Source organism: Castor canadensis, chromosome 8 (assembly GCF_047511655.1).
Source record: "Castor canadensis chromosome 8, mCasCan1.hap1v2, whole genome shotgun sequence".
In the NCBI taxonomy this organism is placed as follows: domain Eukaryota; kingdom Metazoa; phylum Chordata; class Mammalia; order Rodentia; family Castoridae; genus Castor; species Castor canadensis.
In genome coordinates this window covers 22753117-22768411 of record NC_133393.1, presented here as the reverse complement: position 1 = coordinate 22768411, position 15295 = coordinate 22753117, and the positions used below count along the sequence as shown (strand labels likewise).

Genomic DNA, 15295 nt, shown 5'->3' with positions numbered 1-15295 from the left:
ATGGGTTCCCCCAATGGCAGCACCTCTCAAGAAACAATTAGAAAAATGGAGAAGGGAATTGGAGGACTCTTGAAATTGTCTAGGGAACAACATTTCACAGTGTTCTCCTGGTCAATGCCCATCCTAATGTCTAAGTTTCTTCTTGCTGTCCTATTCTTAAGCTTCCTCCCTTGTATCATACTGCATGTCTGCTATTGCTAATCAAAAATTTAACCAGCTGTACCTCCAGGGATACCACCCTCTCCAAAACTGTCCAGAGGACTGCTCTGAGGGCCCCCACCAGGACACAGGAGCCTGAGGATCCTGCCCCATTCAACACCCCCTGCCAGCAGGAGGCAGCTAAAGAGACCAAAAAGTGAACAGACTTGGCCAAGGAACTCCTAAGAAAACCCACAAAGACTAGCCTGACAGACCTACTACACTCCCCTCTTGTTGTTTGGCTCTTACCCCTCCTCGGACCTGTACTCATGCTAATCGCCTTTTGCACCCTCCTACCTTGTCTATAAAAGTTTCTATGAACTCAGGTCAACAAAACCTGTAACCATACCTTTAACCAGCTTCTCCTTCAAGGATACCAACCCCTACTAACACATCCAGAAGATACCGACAATGGACCGTACCAGGACATCGGGTTATAAACATCAAGAACCCCTCATAGAATGCCTGCTACAATTCCTCGACTCCCTACGTGAAGACAGATGGTTAATACCCGCCATATGGAGCCCAGAGGATTGGCTCAAGACTCTCTATGACTTTTGGCTACAAGGGACCTTCACCAAACTTCAGAGAGGAAGAAATTTTCATTTTTGGAGCCTGGGTGTACGCCATCATGAGACTCACCGCCCCAACGCTGTTTGCCAACTAACTCTCCCTTCCCCTACGCCGCCCCTTGCCAGCTTGAAGAAGTCAGAGTGAACACAACGCCCCCCTTCCTTAAACAAACAAAAAGGGAGGAATGTTGGCAATAATGGCGCCGATAGGTTTCGGTTCTTACTACACCCTTAAGTTTCTGTTTCCCAAGGTCACGGTCCTGCCTCATGTTTAGCTTAAATTTCCCTTCTGCCCCTTCCTCCAATCAGCATGAATCATATGATCTTAACCAATCAGATCATGCCAAGTCTCACTGAGGGGTATTTAAGCCCCTGCCCTTCTCTCTCTCACTCTGGTGGCTCCCTCTCTCTCTCCCACATGGCTCGCTCCTTGCGAGGCCAGCAATGAATCTCTTGGCCAGATCACTCCTCTCCGCATGGTCACTTTCTGGCCTACAAATATCACAGCCTGAAATATCATCTGATGTGTGTGTGGGAGGGGGTTGATCTGGAACTCAGTGAGGTTACAGAGCTTGTGAGGGATGACAGCTAATAAAAGGCAGAGTTAAGACTGGACTTCCCTCACATCAGGAAGGACCCTGCATTGCTGCTCATCTCAGATCACAATGAACCACACAGAGCAGGAGCAACAAAAACACACGCCCACTTGTGGAACAGAGTCTGGAGGCAGGGCCAAAGGGTGACCATGACTGTAATGTCACAAGAAACTTAAAAAACAGTGACTGATAGACATAATTGCCTCCCCAGGGGCCACTGATATTTGTAGAAACATTACAGGGCCAGCCCCAGTGACCTGAACTGAAGGAGGGATGTGGAATAAATGAAATCAGTGTAGGGAGAAAAACCTGCCACTCAGGAGAAAACCAGGTCCTTTCATAGTATGTGTGGAATCTATAAGGTCATGCACTTTCTTACTCACTCCACTCTATTGTGACAGCGTTCATCAGGCTTGGGTGCTCCACCTGGCAGGTATAAACCTCCCCATTCTAAGGAACTGTTTCCAACATCACCAGGGTCTGGAAGGTCCAGTCTCCATTCTGCAGCAGGCCTGTGGACACAACTCCAGCCTCTTCCTCTTGGCCATTCCAGAACCATGTGACTTCAATGTGGCCGGGGTAGAACCTACTCACAGAGCAGACCAGGATATTGTGGTGCTGCAGGGCTTTGTGTTTTTGAGGGATACACAGTCACCTTGGACTCAACTAGTTGAGAAAAGACAGAGAAATTAAGTCAGGAAGATATAGTGATCCTGTTCCATCACCTACCTTTCTGCCACTTCTAAAACAAGGTTCAAGTCCCTGCAGGTCTACTTATGCATGAGGACCCTAGAAATTCAAGGAATTAAAATTCTTTTTCAGGACCAGCCCTATACTGGAAATTCTATGCTGACAATGAAAATGGCCAACCAACTAAGAACCTTAATATAAGACATGAAACTTTGAAGCTAGTGTAGGAAAGAGCAGGGGATACACTGAAGTTAGTAGGCATAAGCAATGCCTTTCTAAATAGAACCCAAATGGCTCAGCAACTAAGAAAAAGGATTAACAAATGGGACTATGTGAAATTAAAAACCTTCTGTACAATAAAAGATATGACCACCAAATTGAAGAGAAATTGAATTGAATTCCAAGAGAATAGAAGAAAATCTTAGCCAGATATACATCTGACAAGGGATTAATAATCAGAATATACAGATAACTCAAAAAACTAAACTCTCCCAAAAATCAATGAGCCAATGAAGAAATGGGCAAATGAACTGAACAGAGCTTCTCCAAAGGAAGAAATCCAAATGGCCAAAGAGTACATGAAGAAATGCTCAACATTCCTGGCCATAAAGGAAATGCAAATCAAAACCATGTTAAGATTCTACTTCACTCCTGTTAGAATGGCTACCATCCAGAACACAAACAAAAAATGGTGGCAAGGATATGGGGAAAAAGGAACCCTTATACACTGTTGATGGGAATATAATTAGTACAACCATAATGGAAAACAAAAATTTAAAATAGAACTGCCATATGATTTAGCAATACCACTCCTGGGGAGATACCCAAAGGAATGTAAAACAGGTTATAATAAAGGCATCTGCACACTCATGTTTATTGCAGCATTATTCACAATAGCTAAGCTATGGAAACAGCCAAGATGCCCCACTACTGAGAATGGATTAAGAAAATGTGGTGTTTATATACAATGAAATTTTATTCAGCTGTAAAGAGTGAAATTTTGTCATTTGCAGGTAAATGGATGGAATGGGAAAACATCATCTTAAGAGAAAAGCTGTATGCTTTCTTTTGTATGTGCAGTATAGGCCTAATATAAATACAGCAATGTTATGAAAACCAGGTCACACTAAAGAGAGGTCACATATGAGAGAGGGAGGGTAAAATAAGGAGGTTAAGGTGAAAATGGTTGATATCCTTCCTATACTTCTGAATATAGAATTTTTAAACTTGCTGAAATCACCACAGGAAAGGGACTAAGGTGGAAGGATAAAATAGAGATGACCCCAATTCAGGTTTTACATATATTTATATGGAAATGTCACAAGGAAACTCCCTGTATAGCTATCTTCAATAAGCAAACATGTCTTTTTTTTTTTTTTTTGCAATATCAGACAACAGGAGGGCAGACCAGATCCTGTCTGGAGAATTGGTACCAGTCAGAGAGGGGAGGATGTGGGGAAAGTATGGTGCAAATACTGTCTAGGAATGTATGTAAATGGAAAAATGAACCTGTTGGAGCTATTCCAGGAATGGAAGGAGGGAGGATAAAGGAGAATGATGGAGGGGATGAATTCAACTATGATATATATGAAAGATTGTAAGAACTTTTGTAAATGTCACAATGTACCCCAAGCACAACAATAAAAAAAGAAAGAAAGAAACTGTAGCCAGGAGAATGTTTACCTCCCAATTCTGGTACCTGGGGCCCACAATTAAATTTATGTATACATATTTCCTGACTTTCATCAGCTTTTCTATATGTTGTATCTTTGTTGTGGGCTAGGCAAGATGGATTCAGAATATCTTTCTTCCCAGATTTGGCCAATGCTGCAAATAAATTCGTCTTTCCATTTTTCTACTTATGACATAATTTCATTTTAATTTAGTTAAACATGGTGACCAGAGCCAAGTCTTATGCGTCGGGGCTCCAGTTATTGCAGGAGTATTTGTCCTAGGCCTAAACTCTTGGGTTCCATAGGTCAGGTCTTCCATTTTGCCTCAATATGCCCAATAAAGAAACAAGTAATGGGGGATGTCAGAGAAAGAAAATTTAATTGACTGGCATAGGCAGGCAGTTGGATGGGGAAGGATATGCATTTCAATCCATCTTTCCCATACAGACTTTTCCTTTAGGTTTTACTAGAAGAGGAAGAATTCAGGACATGGGGAGAGGTGGTGTAATTATTAAGTAGTGCCAGTCACAGGTGTGTTAGATGGTAATAGGAGGGCTTAGCTGGCAGCCACAGGTGGTCACTGTCTCAAAACTGGTCAAGTGGTCTATCCTGCAGAGGCTCTGCTATTCCTTTCCTTGTGGGTAATTTACCTGTAAAGATGTTATCTCCCTAGCCCTGTCCTTCCTGGAACCCCAGGTGATTACAAGAGAGAGACTGAGTAAAGGAGACAGATGCAAACTGGAGACAGTGATGCCAGTTTTTATGCTGCGTTCAGTAAATTCCTGGGCTCAAGTAAGGAGTCCGACCTTTTCATCAAAAACAGCTTTTGAGTACCTGTTACACAGGTACACTCAGAGTTGGCCATGAAGCCTTACAGGAGCCACTGTCATGAACTCTGCATTTAATTCCTACTACAAGGACCTATTATATTTGAGAGATGTTGAAGAAAGGATTTTTTAAATAATTGTTAATATTTTTATTAGCATATATTAATTGTACAAAGGGGCTTTATTGTGGTATTCTCATACATGCATATAATGTACTTTGATCATATTCACCCTCTATTATACTTTCTTATCCATATCTTTTCTTTTTTGCACAATTTTTAAAGAGCTTAATTATTCTATTTTCATACATGCTTATGTATGTATTTTTGTTGCTTTTCCTAGCTTGATGATTATTCATTTCTGAATTAAAGTGTATAAAAATCTTTCCAAAGCATATAGGTTATTAACTAGAGGTATAATTTCTGCAGCCTGACTGCCTAGGTTCAAATTCAGGCTCTGCCTCTGTGGTACAACTGCAGAGAGTTTTTGTATATCTTCGTGCCCCAAATTTCTCAAATATAAGGCGGATAGTGTTTCTCATTTACCTCTTATGATTATATGAGATTCATACACCTACAATATGTAAAGCAGTAACTAGAACTTAGCATATTTATTTATTATTTATCATTATTATTTCCTCGGAGAGAAGTCAAAGTAGTATGGATAAACTGGGAACAACAACGGAGTGGAAGGGTAGGTGGAGTGTGGAATTGCAGGAATTCCACCTCTACACACTCACACCTTAAGATACCACAAAGAGTTCCACCCTGGGTCTCAGGACTGACAGAACTGATTCTCTAGGCTGAGAACTGAGTCCCAGAAGAAGCAGAAGTGCTGAAGGTATAAAGGGAGAAGCAGCAAGGGAAGTCATTCCTTAAAATGGTCATACTTTTACACCCACTAAGATCCTCCTTGACAAAACACATATGTCTATTCTGTCACAACTGTCCCTCTTTAGCAGCTGACACTGAGGCCCGGCTATGCCTAGGACATTCTCTCACTATAACCTCAATAAATGCATGTTTTTAGAAGGGGAAATCTGAAGGGAAGCATTTTCACAATGCCACAAAAAATGATAGATTTAAAGATTGATGGGAAATTACTACAAAGAATTTTGCCACATATTTCACTAAATAAAACATTTACATACTTAACATGGAAATAAATATTAAAAAGCATAATATGTACCACAAACTGGAGAAAGTGCTGATTCAAATATCAACAAAGTATTAAAAAAATCTTACAGAACAGAGAATACTTAAAATCACTTAGAAAACAGTAGAACCCCAGAGATAGAAATAATAGATAATTCTTGGGGCTAGCTATAGCTCAGTGGTAAAGGGCTTGGCCAGAGTGTGTAAGAAATAATAGATAATTCTTATTATGGTGAAAACTTTAGGCCAATAAATTTGAAAAATGTTGAGAAACTTAGAAATAAAGTAAATAGAAAATGAAAACTGAGAAACATGTTTTTAGTGTACATTGACCTCTTATATTTGAAGGTTCCATGTTTAAGTGAGGCAGAATAAAGCAGGAAAAATGAAGCTTAAGAAACAGGAGCCAGAAATTCAGAGATAAACACTGTATTAGTAAAGAACTTGATTAAAAACACATAGGCACGACTTTCTCTCTTTTAAGCTTTATAATCCCTCCATTGGCTGCAACATACAGGTTTTTAAAAAGTAGGTTTTTCTCTCTGACCTTGCATGCTTCCACAAATGATTGCTACTATATTCTGGGAACTGACCAAGGATATCTTAAAGAAGACACTTATCTCAAAAAAAGAAACATTTGGCAAAATGAGTCCGTTAGTCACACAAATATTTGAAGCCAGTATTACACTCATTTCAAAACCCAACAAAGATGCAACAAAAAAAAAGGAAACCAATTATCTAAATCTGTAATGAATACAGATGATAAAATTCACACCAAAATACTGGCAAACCGATTCAACACCACATTGAAAAGATCATACAACATAAACTGCAAAGACAGTTCAACATATGCAAATCTATAAATGTAATACAACATATAAACAGAAGTAAGGACAAAAATCACATGATCATATGATCAAAAGATGCAGAAAAAGCCTTTGACAAAATTCAGCGCCCTTTAATGAGAAAAACCCTGAAAAAACGAGGAATAGAAGGAATGTCCCGCAGGATAATAAAGGCTATATACAACAAGCCTATAGCCATCCTTGTACTAAATGGAGAACAACTGAAACCATTTCCACTAAAATCAGGAAGGAAACAAGGATGCCCACTTTCCCCTACTCCTATTCAATATAATTTTGGAATTATAGCCAGGGCAATAAGACAAGAGCAAGAAATAAAACAGATTCAAGTAAGGAAGGAAGAAGCCAAACTTTCCCTGTTTGCAGATGATATGATCTGAAACCTGAAAGACCCTAAAAACTCCACACAAATAATCTTAGAAATCATATTCTTTTGTCAAAGTAGCAGGATACAAAATTAATATACAGAAATCAGTACCCTTCCTATATGCCAACAATGAACAGACTGAGAAAGAAATCAAGGAAACAACCCTGTTTAAAATAGCTTCAAAAAATACCTAGGAATAAATTAATTGTAGGAAACCCAAGACCTTTTCAATGAAAACTATAAATCAGTGAAGAAAGAAATTAAAGAAGACATCAGAAGATGCACAGATCTCCCATGCTCATGGATTGGCAGAATCAACATTGTAAAAATGGTTATACTGACAAAAACAATCTACATATTCAGTACAATCCCTATCAAAATTCCAGTAACATTCTTCACACAGATAGAAAAGTCAACCCTAAAATTAATATGAAAACACAAAAGACCTCAAATAGCCACAGCAATTCTGAGCAAAAAGTCCAATGCTGGAGTTGTCACAACACCTGGCTTCAAACTATACTACAGGGCAATAACAATAAAAACAGCATGATATTGGCACAAAAACAGACTTGAAGACCAATGAAATAGAATAAAAGACCCAGACATAAACCAAAACAGCTACAGCCAACTGATTTTCAACAAAGGAGCCCAAAGCACATGATGGAGAAAAGATAGCCTCTTCAACAAATGTTGCTGGAAAAACTGGATATTCACATATAGAAGATTGAAACTAGACCCCTGACTTTCACCCCTATATCAATATCAACTAAAAGTGGATCAAAGACCTTAATGTAAGGTCTTTGAAATAATTACAGAAAGTAGTAGGAAATACACTGGAACAGATAGGCATAGACAGTGACTTCCTAAACAGAACACTAATGGCTTTGTAACTAAGAGAAAGAATGAACAAATAGAACTACATGAAACTGAAGAGCTTCCACACAGCAAAACAAACAATCAGTAGACTTAAGAGACTGTCCACAGAATGGGAGAAAATCTTTATCAGCTATTCATCTGATAAGGGACTACACAGAATCTACAGGGAACTAAAAAAAACTCAGCCTCCAAAGAATCAACATCCCAATAAGAAATGGCACATGAATTGAATAGGGAATTTTCAAAAGAAAAGGTAAAAAATAGTCAATAAATACATAAAGAAGTGTGCAACTTGCCTGGCTATCAAGGAAATGTAAATCAAACAGCACTAAGATTTCATTTCACCCCAGTTAGAATGGCCATCTTCAAGAGCAAAAACTACAACAAATGCTGGAGAGGATGCAGTGAAACAGAAACCCTTATGCACCATTGTTGGGAATGCAAATTAGTACAACCATTATGGAAAGCAGTATGAAGATTCCTTAAAAACTAAAAACAGAACTGCCATATGATTTAATGATACAGCTCCTGGGTATGCATTCTAAGGAATGTAAGTCAGAATACAAAAGAGACACTTGCACTCCCATGTTTATCACAGCACTGTTCACAATAGCCAAGCTATGGAAACAACCCAGATACTCTACAACTGATGAATGGATCAAGAAAATGTGGCATATCATATATATATATATATGTATATATATATATACAGTGGCATTTCATTCAGCCATAAGGAAGAATGATACAATGTGATTGGAAGGACAATTGGAGGACATCATGTTAAAGTGAAGGAAGCCACGTTCAGAAAGATAGATAAACAAAAAATAAACAAATACACAAATGATAAACAAATAAGCAAAATAGAAACAAATACACAAAAACAAACATGATCACATACAAACTTGTATGTAGAACATGTTTGTAATAGTGGAACTCTCTATGAAACTTGGGGGAGGAGGGAAAGGAAAATACAATGATAGAGTGTGAACAATACCAAAATACATAACATCTGTGGAGGTAAGGAGTAGGACAGGTACTGAAAACTGTTGAATAATGAGGGTTGGGAGGAAAGGGATAAAGGACAGTAATGGAAGGGGTTGAACTGTCCAAAGTAAAGTATACTCATAGCAAGAATCCCCTTTGAACACCAACTTGGGAATTAATAATGAAAAACAGGACTGTAAAATAGGTACAGCATGTGGGGGGCACCTGTGGGATGGAGGAGGGTGAATGAAGAAGATGGAGGTGAGGGAATATGATTGATGGACTTCATACACATATACAAAATAGAATTATGAAACCTCTTGCAATTGCTTTAAGTAAGGTTGGGTGGGGTCAAGAAGGGGAGGGAAATCTAATCAATGTTCAATGTAAGGCTATTCAGAATTGCCACAATGAATACCCCCTGATCAATGAATACATCCTAATTAAAAAAATAAAAAGATTTTTAAAATTCCATTTCACTCCTTTTAGAATGGTTGTCATCAAGAACACAAACAACAACAAATGTTGGTGAAGATGTGGGGAAAAAGAAATCCTCATACATTGTTGGTGGGAATGTAAATTAGTACAGCCACTACAGAAAACAGTATTTAAGTTCTTCAAAAAACTAAAAATAGAATTACCATATGATTTAGCAATGCCACTCCTGTGATATACCCAAAGGAATGTAACTGAGGTTGTAATAAAGACACCTGCACAACCATGTTTATTGCAACATTATTCATAACTAAGATATAGAAATGACCAAGATGCCTAGAACTGATGAATGAATTAAGAAAATGTGATATTTATATGCAATGGAATTTAATTCAGCCATAAAGAAGAATGAAGTTTTGTCATTTGCAGGTTAATGGATGGAACTGGAGAACATCATCTTAAGTGATATTTGCCAGATTCAGAAAGTCAAAGGCTGAATGTTTTCTCTCATATGTAGAATATAGGCCCAATACAAATACAAATAATATTACATATACATACAAATATATACAGAACATGAACCCAAAAGTGGGACTTGTAGAGACTAGGGAGTAGGAAAAGAAGGAAAGAAAAATAGCAAATAATAATGAAATACATCACATATGTGTAGGAACAAGACACAATGAAACATGCTGAAATCTGTTAACCAGGATGGGGGAAAGAGTGAGAAAGTGCAGTAGAGACGGGTTACACTGACTTAAGTACAACGCATGTACAGTAAGTGTAATACCATGACAAAAATTCCACTGAACAACAAATAGACACCTAAATAAGGAAGGACAAAAATGAAAAACAGGTCATAGTAAGGAGAGAGCACTAACAGAAGGGGAAGGGTAAAAGAAAAAAGAAGGTGAATATGGTTTATGTATCCTTTATACAAGAATCAATACAGAATATTTAAATCTGTTGAAATCTCCATAAGAAGGTGACTAAGGTAGAAAGCAGAAAAATGGAGAGGATGAACTAATTCTGGATATAATACAGATATGCATGGAAATGTCATAATGAAACTTCCTGCATTTCTATCTTAAGTAAAAATATTTTTTCAAAAATGAAGGACAAGAAGGTAAAACAGGTCCTGTCTAGGGGCTGATACCAGTGGGAGGGGTGAGGCTATAAAGAAAGGGTGAAGGAGGTAAGTATGGTGGAAATTCCATGTACTTATGTATGAAAAAGGAAAAATGCGACCTGGTGAAACTATTCTAAGAAACAGGAAAGGGGATAAGGAGAATGATGATGGAGGGGGTGAATTTAATTATTATCAGCATTTTGTAAATGTCACAATGTACCACCAATGCAACAATAATATGATAATAAAAATTAAAAATAATAATTTTAAGGCCAGTACACTATTACTTCAACTATGTAAAAATACACTAAAATAGCAAATGAAAAAAAATAGCAGGAAATTTAAACATAAAGAAACCTAAGGTCAGAGGTGCCTCACAGGACACAACCTTACCTACCCACCCTCAGATTCACACATGAAAATTAGTCTGACACTGTATTCTCAATGAATTGTTTATGGAAACAACACAGCACACTTTTATTTCAGGGATTACTTCAAGATTAAGAACAGTGAATATCGAGGACAATGTGTGACCAACCTCCCTACACTGTCCCTAGCCATTTTCAGCCCTCATCTCTCCTATCTGAAACCTTCACCCCAAGCACATTAACTAAATTTCTCTTTCCCGAAATTACCACTCACTCTTATTCTCCACAGAGGTCAACACACACACACACACACACACACACACACACACACACACACACACACACACACACACACACACACACCAGGCTCACCTCTCCTCTGCACAGTGAAGCTCTCGCCAATCCTGTGGTTGTATATGCAGAACCTGTCCACTGCAGCCCGTTTCTGCGCCACGCAGTCCTTCTGGCTGTTCCAGTACTCAGCATCTGCCCGCCCCAGCTTGGTCACCACCTTGTACTGCCCCAAGTCACTGTCGAAGCGAACATATCTCACCAGGTACTGCCCCCGCACCCGCTTCATCCCATTGGAGAAGTAACGTTCATGTTTTAACTTGCTCCAAGAAACATGCTGTGGAAACAGGAACTGTTACTGGCTCTAATCTTGCTTATCTTTGAGGACTGAGTGCTTGAAGGATCAAGTTCTCTTCAGGAGTCCAAACCTGCTGAACCTAAGATGGCTGCCAGAGTGACCCAGACGTCCTCTACCTTCACATGATGCCATCTGCACGCATGACACACATGGCAGTGCGTGACAGTTGACAATTGCCATGAAGGACCCATAAAAGGAGAAAAAAAGGATTGGTGCTCAATGCAGAAAAAGCTCTCCATTTTACCAGAAAGACTGAACATCTCTCCCTACAGGTTCATCGTTCATATTGCAGAGACAGAGGAAGCCCATGGGGTGGGGACACCCCTCTGTATCTTTGCCATTAGGGACCGTTTCCCCTCAGTGCTGGGCAGGAGACCAACAAGTAGGAGCCAGACCAAGATTTGCCCCTCACCACTGCCTGCACCACCTTCTGCTGGAGCCTCTAGGGGAAAGACCCCACTCCTGACTCCTGACTCTCATAGCTACAGCTCTTCACCCTTTCCTTAAACAGGACCCATCTGGAGCATTCTGTGAAATCTCCCTTAGTGCTGACCTGACACAAGCCTGTGCTGCCTTTGACATCCAAAGAAGGAAAAGAAGACACCACCACTCTCCTCCTATAGCTTAAATTCGTGAAAGTGAGAGACAAAGCCAAACATTCCAGAAATTATCCAGGAATGAGACATGTCAGAAGAGAAGTCTAGATCTATCAATGGAACAGGAGGACAACCTAAATGAAATGGGGCCAGATAAGGGAGGTTTGGGCTTTTATTTTTTCTTTTACTTACAATACTATGATTTGAACTCAGGATCTTGTGCTTACTAGGCAAGTGGTCTACAATTTGAGCCATGCCTCCAGCCCTTTTTGCTTTAATTATTTTTTAGATAGTATCTCATACTTTTTTGCTCAGATTGGCCTCAGACCTGGATCCTCCTACTTCTGCCTCCCTGTAGTAGGGATTACAGGTGACAACCGCCTTGTTGATAAGGCTTGAGCTTTTAATGTTCCCCAGTATAACATCTGCATTGAAATATTATGACTAAGATTATTGTTCCATAAGGAAGAGGTGCAAAAAAGTTTTTAAATTCTATGCTTACTGCAGTTTAAAGAGACCTAACAACCTACAGCTTTCTGAAGAATTCAGTTGCTGGAGTTTAATACAAAGGTAATAACTAATAAATCGGCTTTAACAGGAACTATTACTTTTGTAAAATCAAAAATTTTGATTCCAAAGCAGTTCAAGTTTCAAAAATGTAGTTTGGTATCTGCATATGTATGGAGACATCACTGACAATAGAGAATGGTTTGATAAATAAGAAAGCAAAGCTCAAAGAAAAGTGACACATTTGAAGGCTACTGAAATCATCTCCAAAGGATGACAGCTAGCACTAGGCAGTGTACCAAGAGTATTTTGGAGACAGCATGTGTGGTAACCCATGGCTGGGTGAATGATAACAGCCTGCACGGAAGTGTACCATGGCAGGCGTTATCCCTAGTGATTTGTGCACATTCTCTTCGAACTCTCAAAACAACTCTATGAGTAGATAATATCTTCTAACCCTCAAAGTAACTATGAAGTAGATAATTTCTTCCTTGATTTACATTTAAACTAAAGCAAAGAGGGGCTAAGTCACCTGTCCACAGTCACATAGTCATGACAGGTCAAACAAGTCTTAGAAATTGAGAAATCTGGCTATGGTGTCCTAGCATTTAACTATTACATATACTCCATGTAAAATTTCTTGGAAATGATTAAGTATATGTTTTATGCCTTGTGTCATAGCTTCCATGCAAGTCTCTCTTTTGTAGACTAAATATAACCACAAAAATCATAACTCTAAGGGAGGGCATGCAGAAGACCTATTAAATCTAACGTAGATCTGTGGGACAATGAGTATCTTTGAATTATTGGCTTTCAGCACAAGGGGGTGTTATTAACATGCACATTCTCTCTAACCACTGCTCATCTGTATACTTTTGCAAATACGGAATTCCTAATATTTTACTATTTTGGGGTCACAAGGCAGAATTTCATATAATATATCCTCTATAACTTGCTTCCCTCTTGAAACTTCTACAAAGTAGACAAAATGATAGTATAGAAAGATTCATATAGATTCATAGAATATTATGCTTTCAAAAATTTTCATCATATGCCTTTAGTACTTTAAGAACCAAAGAATAACCCATAGATATTCATTATGTATGAGATCATTCTAAGTATTAGAGTCTATACTTCAGCAGCAGGATGCTTTTCAAAGGAGGATACTGGAGCGCTCATTCCACCTTACATCAGATCACATGCAACACACAGTTACAGGCCACATAAACATTAGGGTTGAGTAAGTCAGAGAGAAGACATCAGATGACACCTCGAGGTAATCCAAGTACATTAAAGAAACTAATATCGTGGGATTTTAAGGGCAAAACATAAGCAATTGTAGGAGAGACCTTTCTAATTCTTTTGAATCCTCATAAAAGTGTTCTGGAGAATCACTGCACAAGCAAGGGTAGTGATGAATGGGGAATTATTTTAACATCATGTTTCTAAGTGCTCTCAAGAACCTTAGGGAATGTCCTGTAATATTGGAGAGGTTTCACTAGAGAAGAACTGAGAATAAATGGACTATTTAGAGTCCCAATATGCACATCTCATAGATAGGATACACACCCATTATTGTGAGGAAATAATTTAAGAGCCAAAGGACTCTAGAAACAATGGCAAAATTGACTCCCTTTTTGCTCCCACAAAAAAGTAGCTCAGCACCTAAGTTCTGCACTTATGTGAAAAACCAGGGAAAGGCAAAAGACCATCAGTATTACTGTCAAATCTGCCATGCAGTGGTCTCTGGAGAGCCACAAATATATCATGCTGGAGAACAAGAGAGAATGGAAGCCTGACAAGACAAGGCTCACTGACTCTTCTCCACTCACATCCAAAATAATAAGAAGCATGGTATTTATTGCTTTGATGCTGGTTGGGTAATCAGAGTGTGAGAAAATCAATCAGCATTAGCAGTGAGTAGCAGCATCAGTTGATGGTCAGAATTTCAGTATGAAAGTGCTCTGCTGAAACTTAGACTTTCCCTCTTTAAGTCATTGCTCGAATTTAGTATTTTAAAATTTGATCCAGTTGTATTTGAAAAACACTTTAACTGAGCTACTATGGTGAGTCATCTCTGTGCTGGTCAGTGATGCATTTACAAGTTCCAGCATTGTAGAAGCACTGACATTTCCCTTGAAGACAGTGCCCTTTGGACAGCTGCATATAGTGTGGTGTTTAGGAATAAAGGGTTGGGGAGGGAAGATGATGGCAAGTTAGAACAACTTTAGTCTTGCCCTCACTATTCCACAACTTGGTAGTATACAGGAGGGGGAAATTGCACAGCTTCTCACAGTTAAATGAAGGTACTGCAGTCTTTCAGGAATTTCATTTGTGGAAAATCCTGAGATTTTTGTGGACACCTCAAGAACCAGGATCCCCTGGCTACTGATGATATGTCTGAATTAGAACTGTTGATTAGGGAGCAGAATCTGTCTTCCTTGTTGTTAGGGACACTTCTGATATAAGTTAAAAGAAACTCAAAGTTCCTGAGTCACTTACCTGAATATAAGTGTGTTCCAAGTTTGTCTCCTGAAGCTCTCACTGATTTCAGTGGCACCTCCAGAATATATTCAGGTAATGAGCCAAAAGGAAGCCATCCATGTGGAATTAAGGTCTCAAAAGTAACTTTGCACAGTGTTCAACTTAATAACATGTTAAGGCCACTGTCTACATCAAAGTACATAGGGACTGCGAATCTGTAAAGAACTCCAATTCAGACTTTCACTTGTCTTTGCCTTAGAATCATTAATATATTGTCAGAAACTGTTTTCAGTCCCTTCTAGTTCCCATTACAATTCTCTCCTTTCA

The 15295-nt window shown here is 38.9% G+C and overlaps 1 pseudogene; it reads right to left on the bottom strand.

Annotated features, from left to right (window-relative positions):
- Positions 1-12183, bottom strand: part of LOC109674661 (H-2 class II histocompatibility antigen, E-S beta chain-like) — a 37182-nt pseudogene extending 24999 nt beyond the window's left edge.
- Between the last annotated feature and the right edge of the window lie 3112 nt (positions 12184-15295).